Here is a 7849-nt window from a genome sequence, read left to right on the forward strand (position 1 = left end):
TTCCTCTAATTGTTCCCTTCATTTTTCATTTATATTTTAACTAGAATCCAACAATCTTTCGAATGAATGGGAATGTCTATAAGATTAAAATAGTAATATGGACAAGTGTATGGTTTAGAAGAAAAGACTAATCGTATCTAGATAAGTAGGTTTTTCTTTGAACTTTTTGAAGTGAACCTATATCGAATACACTAGATCTGTCGGTAGATGCAATATCTTTGAACCATCGAACTTTGTTATGCACTTATACAATACAAGTCATACAACTAGCCTTTTAACCTTTATGGTTCTCACAATTTTATTTCTTTCAACCATGAATACTATCTAGTTTCATGAGAGCGTAGTGAATATGTGTATATTATCATTCTTCTTAAAGCGACTTCCACTTCACACTCACACAAGTGAATCCTAAACGTTTAATCCTATAGATAAATTATTTGGTCATACTGCCAAACTTAGAAACCACTGAAAAACTTCAAACCGTAAGTCTTATCCCTTTTAATTGAAATTATCTTCATCATGAGAATGGATTGAGTTATTTCATAATGTTGAATCGTCAATAATATTTTTTTTTAATTTTTTTAAACCTAGCTCATGCTATCTCCAGTCTTCTAGGTAGAGTTACTGTTGTGATGACTTATCCTAGGCCTTAAACCCATTCCTTTAGATGATCTCTCAATTCCCTCTCTCGTTAAACCTTTTGTAAGTGATCTCACACATTATCTTTTGACTTTGGATAGTCAATTAAGATAATTTCATTAGAGAGTAATTGTCTAATGATATTATGTCTTCGTCTTATGTGACAAGATTTTTTATTATACATCATTCTCCTTGCCCTACCTATTGCAGCTTGACTATCGTAGAATATCCATACAAGTGTCAAAGGTTTAGGCCAAAAAAGAACAACTTTTAAGAAATTTTGAAGTTATTCATCTTCTTCACCATCCTTATCTAAAGTGATAAATTCAGATTTCATTATAGAGCGAGCGATACATATTTGTTTGTATGATTTCCAAGAATCTGCCCCTCTACTAAGAGTAAATACATACACACTAGTGAATTTTACTTTATTTGACTTGGTGATTTAATTTGCATCACTACATCATTCAATTACTGTTGAATATTTGTTATAATGCAAAATATAATTTTGAGTATGTTTAGATAACCCAAAACTATTTTCATTGTCACCCAATGAGTTTGGTTGGAATTCCTTGTGAATCAACTCAATTTACTAATAGCACAAGCTATATCTGATCACGTACAATTCATGATATACATCAAACTTTTCAACTCTCTTGCATAGTCCAATTGTGAATCACTTTCACCTTTATTCTCTTGAAGTACAGAACTCGCATCTATTGTTGTCTTGGCAATATTAAAATCCAAGTACTTGAATTTGTCAAGTACCTTTTCAATGTAATGAGACTGTGACAAAGCTAAACCTCTCGTAGTTCTATAAATTCTTATTTTCAAGATCACATCTGCAACTCTAAGGTCTTTCCTATCAAATTTTCTAGCTAGTATTCGCTTAGTAACATTTATGTTAGAAATGTCTTTATTGATGATCAATATATCATCAACATATAAACAAACTATGAATTTGTGATTTGAAATGTCTTTAATGTAAACACATTTAGCATGCTCATTAATCTTAAATTTATTTGCCAATATGGTTTGGTCAAACTATGCATGCAACTTTTTGGACACTTGTTTTAGTTCATAAAGTAACTTAATAAATTTTTGTACACTTTATTTTGTTTACCAGAAACTACAAAATCCTCGGATTATTTCATGTAAATTTCTTCCCCTACTTTCTCATATAAAAAGTTATTTTCGTATTCATTTGATGAATTTCAAAACCATATACTACAAATAGTGAAATCAACATCTGAATGAGTGCAATTCTTGTTAGTGGAGAGTATGTGTCAAAATAAGCAAGATCTTCTTTTTGTCTAAAGTCTTTAACAACAATTCTTGCCTTGTATTTGTCAATATTTCCATCAAATTTTGTTTTTCTTTTGAAAATTTATTTTGAACCTAAAGATTTATTTCCCGAAGTACAATCAACCAACTCCCAAGTAAGATTGATAAATATTGAATCAATCTCATTATTGTCCACTGAAGACATGACTTCTTTGAATGTTTTAGGCTCATTTTCAAGAAGAAATGTTACAACATCTAATACAAAGGAAATAGATGTTCTTTAACATTTGCATACCTTGCATTCTTTTCATCAAGTACATTCTTCTTTGGTTCTTCTCAAGATCATTTCGATCCTTTACTAAACAACTCATATCTAGTTTTATGCGAAAAATATGCTCAAAGAACTCAGTGTTATCTGATTTAATTATCATTGTCATAAATATTCAGATGTTCAAAATTTAAACCAAAAATCGACATGCTTTACTGTCTATAGCATATCCAATTAAAACACAATCCACTGTCTTTGATTCTATTTTGATCCTTTTGGGTGTAGAAACTTGAACTTTTACTAGACCCCTCCACACTTTGGCACATTTCAAGTTGGTTTCCTTCCTATTTCGTCACCACGAGTCATAACCAAGGAAAAACGACCAAGTCACCATACACTGCTAACCTTATAACTCAGTGACATGACTCGTAATGGGAACCTTCGACTTGTAGGGTCCAGTCGTAGTCAACACAGAACCCAAATTGGGGTATACACTTGACATCCTATGATTACACCTAATGAATCGTAACAAATACTTACGGCTCTTAGTGAGCCACTCAAACTCAAAATAAAATCTAGCCACAAACTTACTGATTTGGTTATGACTTGTCCACGATCCTTCAAGACATCCTACGACTCATAGGCCAAGTCATAGTCAAGGAAATGAGTGCAAATTTTAGAAATTTTCAAGGAAAAAACCTCGGAGCGTTAGATATCCCACCTTAGGATCAATTGTCCTCGAGTGATAGGACAAGGTATACGCTAGCACAATTTAACATAGGGTACTCCTACCATTACCTTTAACAAGACAGAAAACAAAGATGTTAAGGAATACACATACCTTAAGCACGATTTTTTGCATCGGTGAACAAGAATAAATACTTGGACTTCATGTATTCCTCAGTTTCCCAAGTAGCTTTCTCACCCATTTAGTTTTGCCAAAGAACCTTTACCGAAGACACGTCCTTAGTCAGAAACTGATGAACTTGCCGATCTAAGATTTCCACCAGAACTTCCTCTTAAGACAAGGAATCCGAAATACCTACCTTTTTCAAAGGAACAACCAATGAAGAATAACCCACACACTTTCTTAACATTGAAACATGAAACACCGGGTGAACAGAGTCCAAACCAGAAGGCAACTCTAATTTATAATCAAGATTACCAACCTTATTCAAAACCAAGTACGGACCGACATAACGGGGATTGAGTGTCCCCTTATTCCCAAACTGCATTACTCCCTTTATGGAAGACACCTTTAGGAAAAAAAAATCACCCACCTTAAATTCAATTCTCTTTGCCTTACGTCCGCATAGGACTTTTGGAGACTTTGGGCGATCTTAAACCTGTCCTGAATCATCTTTACCTTTTCCATCGCTTGGTGAACCAAATTCGGGCCTAACATCTCAGCCTCACACACTTCAAACCACCCAATAGGAGATCTACATCTCCTACCATACATAGCCACAAAAGGAGCCATACCAATGCTAGAGTGTTAACTGTTGTTGTAAGCAAACTCTATGAGTGACAAGTGGTCAACCCAGCTACCACCATAGTTGACTATACAAGCCTGAAGCATATCTTTCAAACCAAGAGAAATTATTCCTCACTAGCAAGAAAGGGGAATACTAAGTCATCCTATCCACGATAACCCAAATCGAATCAAACTATTAGCGAGACCGTGGAAGACTGATAACAAAAATCCATATTAATTATCTCCAATTTCCACAGCGGCAACTCAATCTCTTGAGATAACCCACTAGGACTCAAGTGTTCCAACTTTACTTCTGACACACCATACACTTAGCCACAAAATTGGCCACATCCTGCTTTATGTTATTCTATCAATAAACCTCCTTAAGGTCATGATACATATTCATTGACCCAGGATGAACCGTATAATGCGACTCATGGTCCTCAACCAAAATCCTACCTTGCAATCCATCAACGTCGGGAACACACAACCTTCCTTAGTACTTTAAGATACCATCACCACCAATCTGGAAAACCATCACCTTCTGTTTGCCTATACTATTCTTAATTTGTATCAAGATAGAATCCAATACTTACTTCTCTTTTACTTCCAAACCAAGAGATGATTGTGCCACCTTTTTTCACAAACACACTATCATTCTCGAGTCTAAGAGATGAACTCCATGGTTAGCCAATCTGTGAATGTCCTTTACTAAATCCTACTTCTTCTTATCCACATGAGATAAACTTCCCATAGATAACCTGCTAAGAGCATCCATAACCATGTTAGATTTACCGGGATGGTAATGAAGACTCATGTCATAATCCTTGAGCAGCTCAAGCCACCTCTTTTGCCTGAGGTTTAGCTCTTTCTGAGTGAATACGTACTGCAGGATCTTATAATCAGAAAAGATATCAACATGAGCCCCATACAAATAATGCCGCTAGATTTTCAATGCAAACACCACAACTAATAACTCTAAGTCATGAGTCAGATAATTCTTCTCATGAATATTTAACTACTTAGAAGCGTAAGCAACAACCTTGACATGATGCATTAATACACAACCAAATCCCACCCAGGATGCATCACAATAGACTACAAACCCATCTGTAACCTTGGGCAGGGTCAAGACCGGAGCCAAAGTCAACTTATCTTTCAACTTCTCAAAACTGCCCTCACAAGAATACGACCACAAAACTTCTCTTTCTTCTGAGTCATCTTATTCAATAAGGAAGAAAAAAAAGAGAATCTCTCCACAAACCTTCTACAATAATCAGCTAAACCCAAGAAGCTCTGAATATTGGTTGGATTCGTGGGTCTACGCTACTTCTTAACCATCACAACCTTTTGTGGATCCGCCATGATCCCCTCACTAGAAACAACATGACCCAAATAAGTCACAACATTCAACCAGAACTCACACTTAAAGAACTTCTCATACAAACACCAATCCTTTAGGGTCTATAACACAAGGCGGAGCTAATCAACATGATCCCTCTAACTTTGGAGTACACCAAAGTGTCGTTAATAAAGACGATCATGAACAAATCCAAGAACTGACGAAAAACCCAATTCATAAAATTCATAAATGTTGTCAGAGAACTGGTCAAGCCAAATGACATCACTAAAAACTCAAAATGACCGTACCGTGTTTGAAAAGCAGTTTTAGGGATATCTATCTCCCTAATCTCACAACTAGAAAAAAGAGAAAAATCGACCACAAAAATCGACCACAAGTGTTCGGTTTTCCTCAAATTCTGACCACAAAATTGACAAAGTATGTGATCGGTAAAATAGTGGTAGCTTTTTAAAAACCGACCACGTGTGGTTGGTTTAAATATATATATATATATATATATGTATATATATAAATATATATATGTATATATATAAATATATATATATATTTAAAATTCATTATTATTTTATTAAAATAGAAAAAAATAAGTTTAAAAATAAAAAAATTCAAAATAAACCGACCACTCGTGGTCGGTTTTATTTTAAATTAACTAATTAATATTAATAAAACCAACCACGAGTGGTCGATTTTTTATTTAAATTAATTAATTAATTTAAATAAAAACGACCACTCGTGTCATTTTTAATAAAATTAATTAATTAATTTATAAAAAAAATCAATCGCATGTGGTCAGTTTTTTATTTGAATTAATTTATAAAAAACCCGACAACATGTGGTTGGTTGTGCATTTAAATTAAATAATTAATTTAAATTAAACCGACCACATGTGGTCGATTCTTTTATAAATTAATTATTTAATTTAAATAAAAAATCGACCACTTGTGGTCCGTTTTCAAAAAATATTTTTAAAAATCGACCACATGTGGTCGGTTTTTCTGATTTGTAAAAAAAAGATATTGAAAATTTCCAAAATACAAACATTAAAAATCAAATTATTTACAAAATTAAAAATCAAATTATTTACAATACAACCCACCAATCATTTACAAACATTAAAAATCAAATCAAATTATTTACAATACAACCCACCAATCATTTAATATACAATCAACCTACCACCATAAGAATACAAACATTAAAAATTAAATTATTTACTAAATTTATCAAGGTTTACAAAAGACTAAAAACTACAACTCATCATCTGCATCTTCATTCTCAGCCTCACCCATTCTATTATTAATATTTCGTTGATATATCCAGCTATAATCAGGTTCCATCTACATAATCAATCACATTCAAGTAATTAGTTCAAGTCACAAAAGTTCACATTTCAAATACCTACACCTAAAAATTTTCAAGTCACTAATTACTTCAGAAGTTACCAAACTAAACTTAATTCAAAATGAAAAGTTCACGTTTCAAATATCTACACTTAAACATTTTGAAGTCACTATGTCACTTCTCAAGTGACCACACTTTGCTAAAATCAAAACGCAAGTTTACATTTCAAATACCTAAATTCAAAACAAAAGTCACTAATTCATAATTCAATAAACTACACTTAAATATTTCAAGTTACTAAGTCACTTCACAAGTTACCTAACTAAACTAAATTCAAAATGAAAAGTTCACATTTCAAGTACCTGCACCTACACATTTTTCAAGTCACTAATTCACTTCACAAGTTACCAAACAAAACTTAATTCAAAATAAAAAGTTCACATTTCAAGTACCTACACTTAAACATTTTCAAGTCACTAATTCACTTCTCAAGTGACCACACTTTACTAAAATTAAAACACAAGTTCACATTTTACCTAAATTCAAAACAAAAGTCACTAACTCATAATTCAAGTACCTAAACATTTTCAAGTTACTTCACAAGTTACCAAACTAAACTAAATTCAAAATAAAAAGTTCACTTTTGAAGTACCTACACCTAAATATTTCAAGTCACTAATTCACTTCACAAGTTACCAAACTAAACTAAATTCAAAATGAAAAGTTCAGATTTCAAGTCACCAATTCACTTCACAAGTTAACAAACTAAACTAAATTCAAAATGAAAAGTTCACATTTCAAGTAGCTACATCTAAACATTTTCAAGTCACTAAGTCACTTCACAAGTTACCAAACTAAACTAAATTCAAAATGCAAAGTTCACATTTCATGTACCTACACTAAAATATTTTTAAGTCACTAACTCACTTCTCAGGTGACCACACTTAACTATATTCAAAACACAAGTCCACATTTCAAGTACCTACACTTTAATATTTTCGACTCACTAACTCACTTCTCTAGTGACCACACTTAACTATATTCAAAACACAAGTCCACCTTTCAAGTAACTACGCGTAAACATTTTCGACTCACTAATGCACTTCTCAAGTGGCCACACTTAACTAAATTTAAAACACAAGTCCACATTTCAAGTACCTACACTTAAACATTTTCAAGTCACTAACCCACTTCTCAAGTGACCACACTTAACTATATTCAAAACACAAGTCCACCTTTCAAGTAACTACACTCAAACATCTTCGACTTTACTAATGCACTTCTCAAGTGACCACACTTAACTAAATTCAAAACACAAGTCCACATTTCAAGTACCTACACTTAAACATTTTCAAGTAGTTATTCACTTCTCAAGTGATCACTCTTAACTAAATTCAAAATACAAGTCCACATTTCAAGTACCTACACTTAAGAATTTTCAAGTCACTAACTCACTTCTCAAGTGACCACACTTAACTAA

Source organism: Capsicum annuum, chromosome 3, assembly GCF_002878395.1.
Source record: "Capsicum annuum cultivar UCD-10X-F1 chromosome 3, UCD10Xv1.1, whole genome shotgun sequence".
Classification (NCBI taxonomy): domain Eukaryota; kingdom Viridiplantae; phylum Streptophyta; class Magnoliopsida; order Solanales; family Solanaceae; genus Capsicum; species Capsicum annuum.